General features: G+C 42.6%; 1 protein-coding gene and 1 pseudogene across 1 annotated transcript in view; both read right to left on the reverse strand.

Moving 5' to 3' along the window:
- Positions 1-20,123, reverse strand: part of LOC134620315 (NACHT, LRR and PYD domains-containing protein 12-like) — a 290,226-nt gene that overhangs the window by 72,365 nt on the left and 197,738 nt on the right. The gene's annotated exons all lie outside the window — the stretch shown is intronic.
- Positions 7,499-9,561, reverse strand: LOC135932106 (alpha-2-macroglobulin-like protein 1; annotated as a pseudogene).

Below are 20,123 nucleotides of genomic sequence, written 5' to 3' on the forward strand. Positions count from 1 at the left end.
GTGGATAATTGATCATTTATTCTCACTTTTAATCCTCTGATTGTAGTCTTCATTTGTATAGTAGTGGCAGTTGTTATTGATAGATGAGAAGAAGTTGTTGTCTGGATCTATTTCATATTCCAAGTCCTGTGTATTGTGATCCATATAGTTCAATTTTTTTCAGTTCCAATTGATCATATTCTGCAACTGTCTGACTGATGCAGCTGTTTCTTCCAGATGTATCTGAGTTCTTCCTTCCAGTGTGCGTCATAAGTGAGTGTGTGGTTGTCTGTTACATTGTTTGTAGTCCAGATCATATTGCTCACTGATATTTTTCGAGATCCGCCATGTTTTTAATGGTCAGAACTTTGGCTTCCTCTGGTGGTCCGTTTAGTTTAATGAATACAGTTTGTCGTCCAAGTGCTTTGAATTTTTCCCAGCTTATTAAGGTATCGTGCTTTTTTGGCAATTTCAGCATTGTGTTTGGTTAGATGTTCATTGATAACGACATTAGATCCTTTTAATTTCCTTCCTTGTTTCAGCAGCGTGTTCTTATGCTTTCAATTTACAAAACTTTATATAATAGCCGGTTTGTTGCCGTTCCTCCTAGGTAGAGGGTGGCATGCTTCGACAGAGTTACAGCAGGAAAGCAGTCACCAGTTGTTCCGTGAAGCTAATGTCAAGCTCTCCAGGTTCCTCATTGCTGTCAGCGGTCACCGCCTGAGCGTATGACCGTGGTTTAATATGGAGCCCAGTGATGATGATGTCGTTTATCCTGGAGTATTGTTCCAGGTCAGCGACCCTACTTTCCAAGTATGCAATCTTTTTATCCTTTTCTACATTTTGGATGCGGATGAGCTTTACCTCCTCCACAATTTCAATGATACTTTTCTGCTGCAACCTGATAGTGGAAATTCCCTCCTTTAGGAAGACAAGAGACTTTTTAATGTCCTCAACTTCCTCAGCTGTCGGTGTCCTCTTCGGCCCCATTTATTTTGGTAGCAGGTTCAGTCAGCTGTTTCCTTGGTCAGCTGTTAGCCTTGTCAGCTGTTAGGCTGGTAGCATGTTGGCTAGCCTGCAATTACCTCGTGAACTTTGTTAGTCCCTTCCAGTATCCTGTATCAAAGTCTCGCGTACTAACCGAGAACGCATGGGAGTACATACCCGCCGAGAACGCGAGCACGGACTCGCGATTTGTACAATTGGAACACCTGCGTACGTGATGATGTCACAGGTCCGGAGTTTTTACTGCCGTCCCCTCTTAATTTAACTGTCAGTAACATGTTATGAAGCTTAACTTTAATCACAGCCAAACCGGTTTACTCAGGAACAAATAAAACACTGAAATAAACCAAACATTAACATTTAGAAGTGATCTACATGACTTATATATCATGTTTAACCTCAGTAGTGAAACCTCTATTAATAAAAATAGTGTACATGTACATACGTGTACATACCTTAATAAAAACAAGCAGGTGAGATGTTAGAACGCTTTTATTTCTATTCTAGTGGACACTCAATACTATAGACAGCTGCTGGAGTTTCTTAAACCTGAGTAGTGAGAAGACCGCGAGCGGGGGGGGGGTTGAAAACGATGTGCCGGGAGTCCGCTGTTGAGTTTTGGACAAAATGCATTCTGGGATATTTAGCTGTACCAAGTCCACACCGATGCATGCTCGATAAAACGGGCGGATCGAGAACACATCCGGGACTTTTTCGCGTTCTCGGCTTGATGCGTACTTCGAATTGGAACAGTACTTGGTCTCCGACTGATGACGTATCACGAGTACACGAGAACGCAAGTACGCACAAGTACGCATATTGAGAAACGCCCTCAGTCACCTGACAGCAGAGATAGCGGTTGCTCTGCTACCTGCTTTGCTAGCTGCTCTGCTAGCTAAGCTAACTCATGTTAAAGGTCAAAGAAATTAAGTGATTCTGCTGGGAGTGACGTCAGAGACTAGCAGCATTTAGTGACTCAGCATTATATTTAATCCTTATTATCTGCTCCTCTCACCTCTGTTTACCTCTGACAACAAGAACATTTAGCCAACAGTTTACTAACTTTGGTAAATTATGAACAGGCATCAGCGCGGTCACCTATACTGTCCTTTAGTGCTGCAGCAGCAGGAACACCAGTTAATCTGAATCTCTTTTTCTCTCTAAAACAAAGTGACAGCAGACTGAGTCAAAGACAGAAACCATTAAAACACTAAATATTCACCAGCTTTGCTTCCTGATCCAGGATTCAAAGAGGATGTTGCACTTACTCAACTTCTTCTCATGAACGTCTTCAATCTGCAGCTCTCTGCTGTCTGGACCAGGTCTTTGTAAAAACAGAGAAAATCCTCTGCTTCTTCTCCGTCACCAGTCCTCTGTGTCTGCAGGCTGCGTCACATTAAACACTTCACACAATCAGAGTCTGAAGCTCGCAGGTCAAACACACTGAGAAGTGTTAAGCTGTTAAGTTCCATACAGATCGTATAAGTTAGTAAACGTTAGACACATATTTTGTTCAAACACTTTAGACTCTTGTAAATGTGATAAGCATCCAGTTTCTCTTTTTTGAGTGAATAATTAAAAAGAACAAACAGAGTGTTTCTATATGGAAATAGTTTCTTGTAATAGACTGAATTGTTGCTCCCCAGTGGTAAAATACAGAAGTGCCTGTTACAGGGCTAGTTCTTGGTTGACCAACATATAACAAAAAAAGGGTAGCTTGTGCACCGCTAAGAAAAACAACAAGTTTGTGTGTGATGTCCTGTTGTTCAATAAAGCACGTATCCACATCCTTCTGTCCTGATCTTTTCAAAGAGCCTAATCCAGAATATCACATTTCTGATTCATCTTCAGTCCATCGTCTTATTAACCTGACATTCAAATTTCTGAGGGGGAACTAAATGATTCCTACGTCATTTCTGTTCTCTCTGTATTCAAGCGCAACATTTGGGCTTCTGCTGTGTTTCTATTTGATAACAGTGTTTTAAGTAGTTTAACAAACCCAGTCTTACATGTGTCACTTTATACTGGATCCCAGTAAATTTCATTCATTTCTGATAAAGTCCAATGGTGTTTATTTATCTGTGCTTAGAGAATTAAAGGCAAACAGTGTTCTCTAAACTTCATTTATAACTTTAATATATTTCAGATTTCTGCGCTCTGCTTTGATTCTGTGCCAGTAGCTCCTTAATATGACTTTAGTTTAATCAATAATTAACCTGCAACAGGTTTCTGCTCTGACTCTGCCACACCGAACAACCCTGAGAACAAATAATATGATGTGAGTGTGTCTGCAGGATTCACACTGTGAACATTAAACACCATAAAAGACTCACAAGTTCCTGCTCAAAGGTCAGCTGTCTTTAGATCAATCATTAATTTGCAGCAGGTTGTGGCCTGATGTGTTTGTAAGAGTTTCACTTTCAGGAGAAGATTTCAATGAGTCACACAAATGTGAACTACAAAGTCTGTGATACACAATTTACTGCAAACTGCATGAAATCTGAGCCTGAAGAAATACAGACTTTTGCCTGTTGTGGTTGTGACAGCTGCTCGTAGGAGAGTTTGTTTGTAGGAGGTGGAGATGTTCTCAGAACGAGTGCGTAATCGTCTCTTTGTGTAGACGCTAAAAGCTGTGAGCCAAAACTCTCTGCTCTGAAACTCTTCACTCAGTCCTCACGCTGAGAGTTTAGAGACCAGCTGAACTTCTTGTTCCTCCATAACACTGTTTTCATGAATCAGAGCAGAAATGAGCTGCTGTTTCTCAGCAGTGCGCACACAGAGAGCCACTTCTCTCTGCTCAATCTGAACAAATCAAAGTGAAACGTCTGTGAAAACGCAGCTGCTAATGAAACTGTGTCAGATTAATGCCTCAATGTTTCACTGTCAGATTAAAAAATAAATAAAAATGATTTGAAGCAAGCAGTAGGCAGATTTTCACAATAAGAGCACTTTGTTTTTAATTCAGTTAATGTCAAACTGTCATCAACAACTCTGTGTTGTCTCTGTCTCTGAGCAGATTCAGGCTGTCCTCAAATAATAAAGGCTTTTTATTACTATCATACTTTTCATTAGTCTCAAGGTTGCTGATTATAAACAGAATTATTAAAGTTTTTCTCATTTCAGGCTGAAAATCAACATGAATTTGGTTCTAACCAAAGAAGCTCCTTTAATGTGTGTCATTAAAATCCTCACACAGACTTAAAAAGGCGACATTAACATTAAAATAAATGAATGAAGCTTCAGCTGAGAGCTTCAGGCAGTCATCATAAGCAGTTCATAGCAGTCACAGCTCTTAATTACGCAGTTTCCTTGTTCTGTCACAAACACACAACACTTCCTGCTCTCTGATGGATCTGATTGGCTGTTTCATTCACAGGAGGTCAGGGCGTCACACAAACAGCTTTAACTGCACAACGACACACTTTAAATCATCTACAGACAAACCTGTGTGTTTGATTTATGAATAAATAATAATTCCCGCAAAGTAATGACGTGTTTGTGTTTCCTGTTACAGTAACGCTTGTTCATCTGTTGCTCTCCTACACTTTCCTATAAATAAAGGAGAAAAAGTCCATTTAGTTTCCTAAAGCTCAGAGTTACACTTCACATTCCTGCAGTCACATCAAAAAGCTTCACTTTGGTCCAACATCTACATGTTAACATAAAACACAGAGAGACTGCAGAACATCTGGAACATCTGCACTTTGACCCAAACTGTTATATCCAGAATATTTTCTACATATTTCAGACATGAAGCAAACTTTTAGTTTGATTTCTTTATTTTGAATGGAGCTCTCTGTCTGTGCTGATTTGTCGCCCTCTGGAGGTCAAAACACAAACTGCATGATGTCACTGTAACCACCACAGTGACAGGAAGTGTTTTTAAATGATGAAACATGTCAGTGATGCTGATAGTGTGTTCATCACAGACGTTCAGGCTTCATGTTGACATGAATCAAAGTGAAAGCAGAGAAACTGGAATGAATCAGGTGTTGTAGAAGATGGAGAAACAGGTTGGAGAGAGGATGCTGCTCCTTCTTTGAGATCAAACATGTCGTGTTGTTCACGTCCTGTCAGCGTGATGCAAAGAAACCATGGAAACAAAGTGTGAGTCAAATCAGTCCAAAGTAACAGAGTGAAGAGCAGCAGATGAAGCACAGAGGACACAAAAAGGAAGGAAAGAAGGAGACAAGGTCCATCTGTGTCCTTTCAAACAAACAAGCATCAACGTCCAGAAACATGAATCCACATATTTATACACATATTTATTTAATGAGAATAAAACAAGAATATTTATAATCCATCAACAATAATCAGGCCTGGGATCCTCCTGGTTACAAACAGGGTCCAGGACTGGGACACTCAGGTGGATCCTGCAGGGTCTGGTTCAGGAAAAGGTGGAGACCAACAGAAACAGTTTTAGTAGAAAGGTATGATTTCATTTATTTGAAGAGATCAGAGCACTATTCTGATTATTAAGCTTCAGTCAAATATACTAATGCGCACGGCGCCGTGACACTTAATGATCTGTTATTGTACATTTGTCACATGTGTGTATTTGTTGTTGTTGTTGCTGCCATGATGCATCACATGGGACCATCACACTACCACCACTATATGTGACTGTTGCTATGAGGCTCCTTTTCATTGATGCTGTGTTAGTTTCAGATGTAACAGGACTCGTCAGAAAGCTTTTGTCAAATCAAATCAAATCACTTTTATTGTCACATCACATGTGCAGGTACACTGGTACAGTACATGTGAGTGAAATTCTTGTGTGCAAGCTTCACAAGCAACAGAGTTGTGCAAAAATACAATAACGTAAAACAAGCCAAATATAAAAATGGCTAATCTAAAAAGTAATAAATATATGTACAATATATAAAGGTATATACATTACTGAATGTGTGTACTAAATATGTTTTTCTACGTGTGTGTGTGTGAGTGTGTATATAGTGTGTATATACATGTTTTACAAATGAAATAAAGTAAACAATAAAATAAGATATATAGAATATACAGAGGTTGGTATGTGCAAAACAGTGGCATTAATGTACAGTGTGGAGTGCATAATGTTGAAGTTCCAGTAGTGAGGGTGAGGTGTCTATGAAGTGTTCAGCAGTCTGATGGCCTGATGGAAAAAGCTGTCTCTCAGTCTGCTGGTACGGGACCGGATGCTGCAGAACCTCCTTCCTGATGGAAGTAGTCTGAACAGTTTGTGGCTGGGGTGACTGGAGTCCTTGATGATCCTCCCCGCTTTCCTCAGGCACCGCTTCCTGTAGATGTCTTGGAGGGAGGGAAGCTCACCTCCAATTATCCGTTCAGCACACCGCACTACTCTCTGGAGAGCTTTGCGGTTGTAAGCGGTGCTGTTGCCGTACCAGGTGGTGATGCATCCAGTGAGGATGCTCTCAATGGCACAACGATAAAAGGTCCTGAGGATGCGGGGGCTCATGCCGAATCTTTTCAGTCTCCTGAGAAAGAAGAGGCGCTGCTGCACCTTCTTCACTGTTTTGTTTATGTGTACTGACCACGTAAGATCCTCAGCCAGATGTACACCAAGGAAGCGGAAGCTGCTCACTCTCTCCACAGCGGCGCCGTTGATGGTGATGGGGGTGTGTACTCCTCTGCACCTCCGGAAGTCCACTATCAACTCCTTTGTCTTTGCGACGTTGAGGGTGAGATGGTTGTCTTGACACCAGTGGGTCAGGGCACTGACCTCCTCCCTGTAGGCCGTCTCATCACCGTTGGTGATAAGACCCACCACTGTAGTGTCGTCCGCAAACTTCACAATGATGTTGGAGTTTCTAGTGGCCGTGCAGTCGTAGTGTAGAGTGAGTACAGGAGAGGGCTCAGTACACACCCCTGTGGAGCACCAGTGTTCAGTGTGATGGGGGATGAGGTGGTGCTGCCCAGTCTGACCACTTGGCGTCTGTCAGACAGGAATGTCTGACAGACTTGTCTCATCAGTCCACAGAGTCTTTCCCAAACGGGATCATCAACATGTTGTTGGACACTGTGAGACCATCCTTTGTGTTCCTCTTGGTCTGCAGTGGTTTTCTCCTTGGACTCCTCCATTGATTCTCTTTCTTATTGTTCAATGATGACCTTAACTGAGGCCTGCAGCTCTTTCATGTTGTTCTGGGCTCTTTGTGAGCTCCTGGATGTCCATGTGCTCTTGGAGTCATGTTGGTGCCACTGGCTCCTGGGAAGGTTCCCACTGTTCCACACTTTCAGCATTTGTGTCTAATGGCTCTCACCGTGGTTCAACAGAGTCCCAAAGCCTTAGAAATGGCTTTGAACCCTGTGCAGACTGACAGCTGTGACTCTGTCAGCTGATTGTGTAGATGGTGGCATTATGTGTTGCTGTTTGACATCTTTCAGCCTCTTTCTCACACGGTTCTGTAGAAGTTGATGAGTCTGTTGATCCAACAGGTCTTCTAGTAATCAGGCTGAGTGTGTTTGTCAAACAGCTTGTATGAACTGTTCAGTCTGATGGAGCCTCTGAAGTGTGTCAGTGAGCTGTTGGAGTAAAGCTTAGACTTGGACCTGGTTGGTAGTCGTCATAGATCTGGACCACGGCTGGCTTCAGGTCGTCCACTGGGAGCTCCTGGATGATCTCTGTGGTTGATGGTGTGTCCTTTGATAACTGGACGAGACAGAAACGATCACAGACACAGTTTGTACCAAAGATCATCATCTGGTGTCCCCACTGTGGACGTCTCTGACCTCCTCTAAGGACACCAGAACAGGATCTTCCTTTGGTTCAACACGACTCACCAGGAGGCCACGTTTAAGCTGTGATGACATCATCACAGTGATCACATGACGTGTTGGTAGAGTCTAATTACTCACACTGTGGGGAACATCCAGGACCACCATGTTTGTAGTTTTCTCCTTCCCACTGTAGCTGTGTTTGAACAGTGTGTGCACACATGCTCTTCATCCACCCACAGAGACTCCACGCTGGTACAGACTCTCCTCTAACCTGTCACATACTTACAGGGATGGATTTCCACAGTCAGTCTGGCTCTGGCAGATCCACCTGTGGGCTCCACCTGTGGACTTTCACACTGAGAGTGGGGACATCAGCAGGTGTTGGGATGTTGTAGGTGCACAAACCTGGGAAACAAACAGAACCAATCACAGCTCAGTGCAGCCTGCTGTCACTTTTCTACACCGTGACACTTTTATATTTGTATCTCTATATTTATCTATTTATCTTAATATTTATCATCAATATCTGTGTTTCTCATTTTCTATCAGTGATGTTTGTTGTGTGTTTGCTGCTCCGACAGCTCAGTTTCCCTCTGGGATGAAGAAAGTTTCTCTGATTCTCATGTAGACACAAATTGACTTTATTGATTTTTAATTTAGTGTAAATAGAATTGTACTGTGTGCAGTTCTTACTGTCAGCTCTAATGTTGTCTATGAAAACACATTGATTACATGTGAAAATGCTTCTTTAGTGTTTTATAAGTACAAAGAAACAAAGAAAGCCTGTTTGACACCAACCAGGACCTGGTCACATGATGCTGTCACTGAGCTGCACTGAAGCAGCTTCACCTCCAGCCTGGATTTTCCTGACACGTCCTGCAGCGCCTCCTCCTGGTGGAGCAGTTTGTTGCCCTGATCAAATGTCAGCTGACTGCTAGAGCCTGAACTGTCCCTGTGCTCCAACCTTCAGGACTGAACACCAGAGTGGAGCAGAGAGCCTGAAGAGCCTCCACTGTGTCCTACAGGATGGATTCATGTTGACATGAAGTTCTAACTGCCTGTGTCACTTCAACACACTCTCACAAAGAGTTTCTAACCTTCACTTCCTGGTTAAATAAAGGTTAAACACGTTAAATCTGTTTAACAGAGATGATCTCAGAGAAACAAAGTAGAGAAATCACAGGTAGAAACTTACAGACTGCAGCTGAGCTGTTATTTACAGGCTGTTACGTGTAGTTGGTGCACAGAAGGCTGTTCTGTTAAAACAACACATTTTTAGACCAAAGTCAATTTCATCTTGTAAATAAAGAATAAAAACATCCTGCCTGCTAAAACAAGTCTGCATATCTGAGAGAAAAGCAACAACATGAAAGCTTCAGGATTATTTCTTCTGATTTGGTCCAAGACTGTAGATGAACTCAAAGATGAGCTTCATGCTGTTCGGGTGGTGTCGTACCTGAGTGGAGGAGAAGCCTCCGTAATAGTTCTGCTGCCCAGTCAGCCACCTGATAATACCAGAGGCATCTCCCAGATCCTCAGCAGTCGGGGAGGCGCTGAGTTTGGCCAACAGCACATAAGAACTGATCTCCACTGACAGGGAGGCTGATGTTTCTGCTGCTGTCTGAGACCAGCAGAGGAAACCTCCTACAAACACAATAACAGTCACAGTGATGCTAATAAAGCCTGAATGATGTCCTGCTAAAGGATGACTCACCTTCCCTCACTGCAACTGTGTCTAAGTGCTGCAGAAGGTGAGCGCGGGTCTCCACGTCTCCTGCAGGTGAACACAGAGGCCAGCAGAGCTGTAGCTGCTGCTCAGGTCACTGAGAGACTCCTGAGACAAGCCAGGCTCTGGATCATCACAGGATCCTTTAAAAGATCACAACAAAGAACTTTAATGGACAAACACAAATCTCCTTTCATTAAACCCAGTGTGAGAACAGAAGGAGGCAGAGTTCCTGATTCAGTGACTCGAACAACAAAGACAAAACTCCTACACACAAACTTTAACAATGTGGTGTTTGCTGTACAGCGAGGAATGCCCAGACCTCTACATCGGAGACCAAACAGCCACTTCATAAGCGCACAACATAGAAGAGCCACCTCCACAGGACAAGACTCAGCAGTCCATCTGCATCTAAAGGTCAAAGGACACTCTTTCGAGGATGCCAACGTTCACATTTTGGACAGAAGGACAGATGGTTTGAAAGAGGAGTGAAAGAGGCCATCTATGTCCACTGTGAGCGACCATCTTTGAACAGAGGCGGGGCTTACGACACCAACTGTCTGCCATCTATAATCCAGTTTTGAGATCCTTCCCAGACACCTTAACGCCCACTCACATTCTGGGCCATCTGACCTCAGGAATTCACATGATAGGGTGGGACCAGGTTTCACAATGAGCTCACCCGAAACTCTGGCTGATTAGGACCCACACCCGCTTTCACACCTTGGCTCATGTGATTAGGTAGAGGATCATCAGGGGGTCCTTTGTCCCCTTTGGGGGGGAAACTCCCACTAGGTTTAAATCTGGGACTCTCCACCATTTGAGACCCACGCCCACTTGGTTTTTGTTTTGTTTTTTTAAGTGTTTGTTCGAAAAAGTATTCATAAAAACCCATGTTATTTGTGCCTTTCTGAATACTGTATTCGGGTTCGGCTCTGCTCCTAGTTGGGATTCTTGTCCTTTGCTGATGTATTGTGCAGCCATGAGGAGCCTTAATAATGCAGCTGCATTATTTATCCACCATAACAGAGGTTAGTGTTCAACTCTGTCACCACTCTGGCCACATGTTGCCACACTTGTACTTCCAGCTCTGAGCTGCTGCTGCTCAACACGTTACCTTTGTAATTATGTCTCCAAGCAGCATCACAGCTTTCAAAGAAGAAGAAAAGCTTTATTTCCTGATAATGTCTGATGTGCTTGTACCAGATTTAAAGACTGGTAGTTTGAGGAAATCCTTTCAGAAACATATTTGCTTGCACAGAGCAGTGAGCCTTCTTGGTTTCCTTGTAGATTAAAACAGGAGTGATGAGGTACGCGGTGCTGCACGGCTGTCTATGGGATGACCTGTACATCAGAACCAGCCCAGACCCAGACATCTACCAGCACCAGTACAGAGCCTTTATCTCACATGTCTGAGCATTCGTTCACCTTCATCTGTTTGTTCTTATTGACGACTCTTCATCCAGACCTTAAACACAGTGGGTGTGTTGCTGGGAATGGGAGTTACCTTATGGAGCTGTTATTGCAGTAAAACTGTTTGTGTGTATTTCAATCCATTCGCAGATCTGACTCAGCAAAAATGTAGCAAATGTCACATGTAAGAGGACAGCCAATGAAAAAGCTGGGTGAGTTGTAACTAATAACTTCGCTGACACAGTCAGATACATGCCTGTTTTTATGGCAGGTTTATTTGGCTGTTTTGAAAAGGATTTTATCCTAATAACTCAGTTTAACTATCACAAGAATGAAATGGTGCAAATGTAAAATCCTTGAGGCTCTATTTTGAGTAACTTTATGATTGGCTGCATGTGATGTGGGGACATGTGGCTAACAAACAAACATAACTTAGGCTGCATGTAAATGGGCTCTGTGCAGCTTTGAATCAGCTCCTGTTGGCCTCCAGCTTCTGGAAACACTTTGTGGAGATTAGGAATTATTTTACTGTTACTATTCATAACCATTATTGTTTCTGTTGCACCATTTATCATTATCATTTCAGCAAAGCATTTATTGAAGCGGTGGATGTTACATTGAAGTCTGTATTCCAGGTATTATCATAATCATATGATAATCTCTCATTGCAGGTGCGGCTGTATTCATGTTATTCACATTGCATTTTTGTGCTTATCAAAGAGTTGAAGCTCGGTCGATTAATTGATGGTCTGAAGCTTCAGCGGCGCGATGTCCGACTGATCTATTGAGTAAAGTGACCTGGAGTTATGAAAGAATTGCATACATGCTTACAATACACCACATATTATATAGAAACAGCAATAGAGGCCTGTGGGTTCAGCAACCTGCAGTGTTAGAATCTGCCTGGTAACAGGTGACTCAGAATAAGTCAGGAAGTATGCTTCTAAAGTGTCTTTTGTTTGTCGAGTGAGGTCATGCACCGAGGTCAGGACACACATAGTTTGCCTGCACACACATACACAGTATATAGACTTGTTTTGCTCGAAACTGCATTAATGTTGTACCTGCATACGTGACAGTTAGTTCTAGAGTAAAGTGCATTAAGTGAAATAACAGGAAGCATCGGGCGGAGGAGCAGAGGAAGGAAATGTTCTTTTTTAAGGTGTCCAAGGTTGGGATTACTGGAACTGATGCATGTTATTTAGCTGCTTGACGCATGACGTCCGTCATCAATGTTATATTATAAATACAACTGCTGATGTATTGTTCTGGGGAGATCAGCTTTGGAAGTGCGATAAGGCTCATCTTCCCCACATATATGTGTTCAATAAAATCACTATTTTGACATCTACTGGGACTCTGCAGTCGTTTGTCTTTTCCTCAAATTGCGAATCAGGACAACTTCCAAGCAGAGCTGCCGCTTTGCAAGCCCGACTGGGACCAGTTCCCACAGCAGGTGGTCCCATCATGTCAGTGGTTGCCGTGTGGGTGAGGAAAGGACTCACAGGTAGGTGAAGGCTGGTGTTTATTATCAGGAACACAGGATGACTGGCTGAGCTGAAACGACTGAAGCGAACACACGTACAGAGTCGAGCACATTAACATCAACACTGACGCTGAGCAGAGAGACACTGAGGGTTTAAATACACTGATGATGATGATGATTAGGGACACACAGCTGAACTGAACTAATAACACACAGGAAGCAAACATGGAAACAGGAAATGTGAATAAAGTGAACATGAAACAAGTGCAAACACTGGGCGAACACCAGGAACCCGACACACCAGTGACACCAGGAAGTAACTGTGCCACGTCATCAATGTGGATCCATGAAGACTGAATGATTTCCTGATATATATTGTGATCAAATCACTTCTGTATGAACTGTGTGTTTCCAGCTTTATATTCATTAGATATGAAACCTTGATGCTTGTTTGAAAGGACACAGATGGACCTTGTTTCCTTCTTTCCTTCCTTTTTGTGTCCTCTGAGCTTCATCTGCTGCTCTTCACTCTGTTACTTTGGGACTCTGGTTCTCCTACAGACACATGGGTGGTGCTCTCCACCTGTAGATGTAGCAGCAGCTGGTCTGGCTGAGTTCCTCTGACTGTCTTTGATTTGTGCTTCCAAAGTTTAACAGGAAAGTGAAGCGAGACAAAGAGCAGGAAGAAAAGCTGAGTTTCCTCTCTGTGTCACATCCACAGTGTCTTTAGATGATGGAGTGACTGCAGAGAGAGTTCACAGCTTCACTGTTTGTGCCCTTTAGATGTGCACTTATTCCAAATATGCATCATCACTGCTCAGTGAGCAGGATGGAGGAAAGAAAGCATCCAGTATCTGTGCTCGTTCACACTGAACAAATAAGATCACATATGTGTACATGTAGAGGCTGCACTCTCATTAATATGAGCTGTGCTTCATGTTAATAAGCAGCACAGCTCATATTATTATTATACTGTGTACACAGTATAATATTAATATGAGCTGTGCTTCATGTTAATAAGAAGCACAGCTCATATTAATATTATACTGTGTACACAGTATAATATTAATATGAGCTCAAGCTGCTCTTCAAGCAGCTCGTCTTTACTTTCATACTCAGAGTTTTACTGCAGCAATGAATCAGAGTTTCAGCTTTTTAAACAGACTCGAGTGATGAAAACACAGAAATCTGAAGCTCACAGGTTCACCTGTTCACACCTGCTGGCAGATCACCTGTCAGCACTTTCATGTCATTAATCTCTGATGTTGATCCTCCAACAGTTACAGACTGACGGATTCTCCTGCGACCTGCTGACATCATCCTGAACACAGTAAAGCTTATTTGTAAGGCAGCTGCAGGTCTGTGTGACGTGTTGAACACAAACAGGAAGTGGATGCAAGTGTGTCACACTGTGACCTCTGAGGACTCACAAATGTTTCAATCCAACACAAACACAAATCAGTCTGATTACATGTTTGACAAAAACCTGAACAATGACTGATCTAAGGTCTAAACTTCACTAACATCTCTCTGCATCGTTTGGAGGCAGAGGAGACGTGCTGGCTGTATAGGAATTTCTTTCAACTGATGTACTAATCACATTATTTTATTGTATTATGCCTTGGTGCCACTGGATTTTAACATGTCTGACACCCATACTGTAAGAGGGAAGTTAGGGGGGAGCAGACCACTCCACAGGAAGAGTCTTTTGTCTCTGCAAGGACTCTGGGAGGTAGCAAGGGAGTGTGAACCTTAAGGTGTGAAACAGCTGTGTACTGCCTTTTGTTCCTGGAGAAGGTATTTAAATGAGAGCCATGCTAAGGCTCAGAGAGACTCTGCTGACCCTGCCCCGTGGTCCTGCAGGCTCTCCACCAAGCTTGGTTGTCCGTTGTCTCTGTGTGCTTTAGATTAAAGAATGTTGGCTACCGCTCACCGCTCATCTGCAGGCTTTATTTAAGTGGAAAAACTTCCACAACAGAATGGCGCTGTGAGCAGGGTGGTCCGTGTGGTCACTGAACAACGGTTCCGTGGACGGGCTGATCACCCCTGAGGGAAAAGGTACCTTTGTCCTACCAGCTGTTGAAGCGAAGGAAATGGAGGAGTCACGGAGCCGTGTGTTTCAGCCACCACCGAGACCATCGATTTTGAGGGGACTCTTGCAGATGGGTGAGTGATAGCTAACTTGTAACAAGTCATGAGAGTTTTGTGTCTGGCTGAGGAGGTGAGTGTTTTGCAGCCTTCGGGGAGCTCAAGAAGGTGAAAGTGTTACGATCTTCCAGGGCAAGAGCTCCGAGGGAGTCTTCGTGTAGAATCACGGAGAGTCTTCGTGTAGAATCACGGAGTGACATCTCTAGCGTCTTCTAAAAGATCCTAACTTCTTCAAAGGAGACTGTGGGTGGCGGTGTTCGTTCCTTGGTCCGTAGAAGGCAAGGAACCTCACGGGGGACGCCTCGTGCAGTAATAGAGAATCTAGATTCCAGGGGCAGTCAGTGGAGCCGGATTAGCGGCTCGAGAGGCGACTGCGGCAAGCGCTCCACCGGGCGGCCAGGGACAAAACTCAATGTGTGACTGTATGGTAAGAACTGAGTAAATGTGTGTGCAGAGAATGGTTGTGTGGGAAAAGTTGTTGTGTGTGGAGAAAAAAAAAAAAAACAGAGAAAAATGGGGTTCAAAATTTTGAAAATGGGGAACAAAACAAGAAAAAAAAAAAGAGAGGAGTGTAGAAATGTGTGTAAAAGTTGTTTCCAACTAGCGGGAGAGGGTGGTACTGCAGACCACCAGCTCCCCTAGGGTGGACACACAAAAATTTCTTTTTTAGCAGACTTGATAAAAATAAGCAATAAAATAGGAAGAGAGTAGAACAACTAAAATCTCTCTGGGTTTTTAAGAAAGGGGACTTCAGAACCAGAGAGGGGAGACGTGTGCTTTAAGCAATGAGAACAATGATCAAAATGTCTCAGTGTGTCACTTGCAGGTGAAGAGCAGACCCGGATCAATTTTCCACGTGCAGCAGTCGGAAGAAAATTATAGGTCAACACCATTTAGAAACACTCAAGCCAAGTTCTGGCTGAATTGTTTTACAGCTTAACTTCCATGTGTGTCACCCTGAGAACACAAGCTCCAAGAATCTCTCCCTGAAGACAAGAAATGCAGTTCCAGAACAATGAGATGGATATTAAGAGCTCACAGCAGTATCCTGAGCAGTGAAGAAAAGGTTCAGCAGCTGTGCAAGACAGCGACAGCAAGCAGAAAAATGGCATCATCATGACTGGATGGATGTGCATTTCCAACGAGCTGCAACTTCACTGTGTGTGAATGGACCTTTGAAAAGACTGCCTGAGTTGGACATTTGCTACTTTTGGAGCAAAATGGCAAAATGAGACAGTGGAAAACACAGGACAAAGCTGAAAGACAACTGACTCTCACTGGACTGCTGCAGGGGGGAGAGATGAGACCACAGTGGAAGGAGCAAGGAGAACATGGCTGTTCTACTATGGGAACTGAAATTTGGGTTTAGGAAACTGGGAAGAAAAAAAGACTGCCTTGCGTGGAGAATTGAAAAGAGTCTGGAGCACCGCAAAGAGGAGAGGTACACAAAAATTACACAAACAGGAAAATGCATTAATCCTACTAACACAAACACACACAATGAAGCTCATGAAGACCAAATAGCATTTTAAGCATGCATTGCTGTTACCATCATCTTGTCCGGTTCACTTAGTGGGTTAAGAAGTGATACATAGACTAGTGAACTAGTATTATTTTGGGGAAGGATGATTGAATCATTGCAGGGGTGAACAGAATGCTGCAGGGGGGTCAGATGAGTGGGGACTAATAGATTATTGAGTTTCTTGTTTCTGATGTGTGGGGGAGGTCTTATCATAACACACATCTGGTTACATGGGGGAAAACAAAACTCATTATCTAATAGAATATTGTTGTGTGAGGTGTGTGACTGGTGGATGAAAGTTTTGGGGATTTTGCATTTTATTTTGGTACCACTTTGAAACTGCCAATTAGTTTTCTTTTGATCTATAATTCTGAGAGTATGCTTAGACAACTTCTAAAAAGAGGCCTTCATATTTTTTGATTTTTAGCAGTGCACTGAGATTTTTGTTTGGCAATTTTCTCTTTTCAAGCAGGCCTGCAAGATCGGGATCGAAAGCGCTACACAACATGTTGAACAATCGCAAGTGAGTTTCTCCAAAAAATTAAAATGGGCTCGGGAGAAAGCCACTTATTTGGGACAATCAGAAAACAAGTCCCTGCCAAAAAGGATTCAGCGATGTAATCCAGTCTAAATTCTTTTTTTTTGAAATGACGTCATTGCTGGCAGTAGAAACTTATTGCGTCACGAAAGGTTCTACTGTCAGCAAATAAAAATGGGGACTGACTGGACTGACAAAAGCTTTTACTGACTGACTATGCAAGATTGCACCTCCACCTTGACCTGACAAAAGGGTGGATGTATGTATGTATGTTTCTTTTTACAGGAGCAGAAAGTGACTGCAACAGGTTGCATGGGCTTTTGGGCCGTGCCGACTTAACCTTTTAACTGCCACTTTCTGTGTCTTTGAATTTACCAGCGGTGTGTTATTCATGACCTTGTATTGTTTACAGTGCAGAGGTCACTGTGAGAAAGTGTGCATACAGATGCGCTGCGCTAACATCTATTTTTCCACAGCAGAGGGCTAATCATATGATCTAATCACATGATTTACAGCAGGACACACCGCTGGCTAATGTTTTACCTTTTCTTAAGACAGGGCCTGGAGTGAAACTGCTCCAGGGGAGAATCCCTGGGAATTTTTAAGTGACAATGCACAACTTCATTGTGCATGTCTAATTGTGCTAAGCTGACATAGGGCAAGAGAGGGTTTTCCGTGGAAGCTTTCATTTTAAATTGCAGAGACCGTGACATGAGGGATATGGAAGGATTGACGCAGATGCAGACCACGACCGGGAGAGAACGCTTCAACAGGACCAGTGAGAAGCACAGACCATCTGCAGGACAGCAGACAAACGACAGTGGGCTGCACCACTGGGCTTCCAAAGGATTGTCACGAGAAGATTTTGAACAGCAAAATCTTAAAATAAAATGAAAGAGATTTCTACGTTGACGCTGAGGAAGACAACTAAGGTGTACGACGTGCTCTGCCTTAAATCTACAGCTGCGTTGGAACAGAAATCGAGGGATGGAGAGAGCGTGCCAAGCTCCAAAAGTGACAGCGCAAGGAAGATCAGCGTTGGAATTATGGCACAGACACCAGGAGCCATGACCGGGACTGGGAATGACCACCTAATGCTGTTTCACTTTGCCATGCAAAGTACTTTGACACTCTGGAGAAGACCTTTCCTCTGTATCATTGTTGTTGCCATTTGCATGTGAGAGCTTAGATTGGGGGGAAGATTAAAGATGAACAAAGGGTGGTGGGAGAACCGTGAAGTGAGGATACACAGTGTGAAACTCCTTTAAGTGTACAATAATGTTGATGTGATATACAGAATGTCAGGAAAGAAATTCTGGTTTTAATGTGATTCTTGATTTGAGAATCAAAGGGTTGGATTGTAATGGAATTTCTTTCACTTATGTATTAATCACATTATTTTATTGTAATGCCTTGGTGCCACTGGATTCTAACGTCTGACACCCATACTGTAAGACAAATGGTGGGGGTCTAGTTAGGAAGTTGGGGGAAGCTGACCACTCCACAGGAAGGAATCTTTTGTCTCTTCCAGGACTCTAGGGAGTGTGAATTTTAAGGTGTGAAACAGCTGTGTACTGCCTTTTGTTCCTGAAAAAGGCCTAGCTCTGGCTCAGACCCTGCTGACCCTGCCCCGTGGTCAAGCAGGCGCTTCACAAACTTGTTTGTCTGTTCTGTATGTTTGATTAAAGAATGTTGGCTACCGCTCACCGCTTATCTGCAGGCTTTATTTAAGTGGAAAACTTCCACAACAAACGTCACTTCAGGTTTCGGGCAGGTAATGGCGGACATACGATAGTTCGCGCTGACATCTATTCCAACGTAGGAAGTGCTATGAACAGCTGATCGGATTGGCAAAGCGTGTTTCTGGAATATTACTTTTTGTTGTTGCAAGTGCTTTTCATGCAACTTTTGCAAAGCTATATGTGGAAAAAAATGGTGACCTAGGATAACCTGGATGCATAAGATGTAAATACAACTCCGGTTTCACATGCAAAAATAAAAATTATTGTGCTAGCTTGTACTAGCTGTTTTATATACTGTTTAAAATAAGCTAAATGTGCTTATAATGTGTAAATAAAGGCTGAAGCAGCTAGCACTGTTAGCATCAGCACCAAGCCCTGTTACATTTATAATAATAATAATAATAATAATAATAATAATAATAATAATAATGATAATAACAATGGATTGGATTTTATATAGCGCTTTTCAAGGCGCCCAAAGCGCTTTACAATACCACTATTCATTCACTCTCACTTTCACACACTGGTGGAGGCAGCTACAGTTGTAGCCACAGCCGCCCTGGGGCAGACTGACAGAAGCGAGGCTGCCATATCGCGCCATCGGCCCCTCTGGCCAACACCAGTAGGAGGTAGGGTAAGGTGTCTTGCCCAAGGACACAATATACACTGTTAGAGCAATGCATTTAAAATAATGATTACAATGCTGTGATTGCAGCCATTCCCCAACTCTCTGTGAATGGTTCTCATGGCCATTGATTAGTGGGCTTTGATCAGTGGGCCTTGATCAGTGGTTGTTGATCAATGGAGAATTTTCATAATTATGATTAATGAACTGAGCTCCCAGCCCATTGTTCCTTCAGTGGGCTGGTTTCAGTCATTATGCAGATGCACTGTTTATAGGGTTGGAAACCTGCAGTCAGCTGAGACTGAAGAAGTCACCTGGATGAGTGACGAAACGTTTCTCCCACAAAACGCTACGTCCAGATGAACAGAGTCAACTTTTGGAGATTTACTTTCCTGGGTGATTGAGCATGCATCAAGACCACTCACTCACCCTTCCCTCCTGCCTCTCAGTTGCTGAAACCCACAGTTTGTTACCATGGAAGAGTCACTCCTTCATCTGAGATGAAGCCTGATAGTCTGACTGATGCAATACAACATTCAGTCTGCACTTTGGTTTTTGTGCAAAGATGATAAGCAGACTAAAGGAAAAATATATGAACTCAGTTCCACCACTATTAAAAAAAGAAAACAGTGTCTGACTCACATTAGCAGCAGATTGTAAGTAAAATATTCTGAAAGTCACTATTTGACTAAATTATTTAGATGAGAAAATATATATTTAACAGATTTGGGGAAATACTAATAAAATAAACAAAATATATGTCAGATTTAGAAATCTTAATTTTTTTTGCTCTATAAAATAGTTGTTTTTATTTTTCAATCACTGATCGTAGCAGTAGGATTTACAAGAAAATAAAAACAAATTAGATTGAGTGAAAAAGTACATTTTTGGCACTCTCTGGGCAACTGACTCAGTGACTCAAATGACTTAAAAGACATGATGCATTTTGGTGAGTGACTCATTTAAACTCGATTCGGTAAAAAGAATCAAATTTACCATCAGTAATACAAATCCCTTTAGAGAAAACAGCTTTAAAATATGTTTTGTTAAATTCCAGATGTTTCTTTGCAAGGAAAACTCAAACACTGAAACAATACCAACCGGTAACCTCCTACATATCGAAATGTGGTGTCATTAAAGACTTTTCATTAATACCCAATATCCAGCAAAATATGTAATTTGTACATTTGATTCCTAACGAAATCAAATGTATATATTGTGG

This window comes from Pelmatolapia mariae, linkage group LG3_W (genome assembly GCF_036321145.2).
Source record: "Pelmatolapia mariae isolate MD_Pm_ZW linkage group LG3_W, Pm_UMD_F_2, whole genome shotgun sequence".
Lineage (NCBI taxonomy): Eukaryota > Metazoa > Chordata > Actinopteri > Cichliformes > Cichlidae > Pelmatolapia > Pelmatolapia mariae.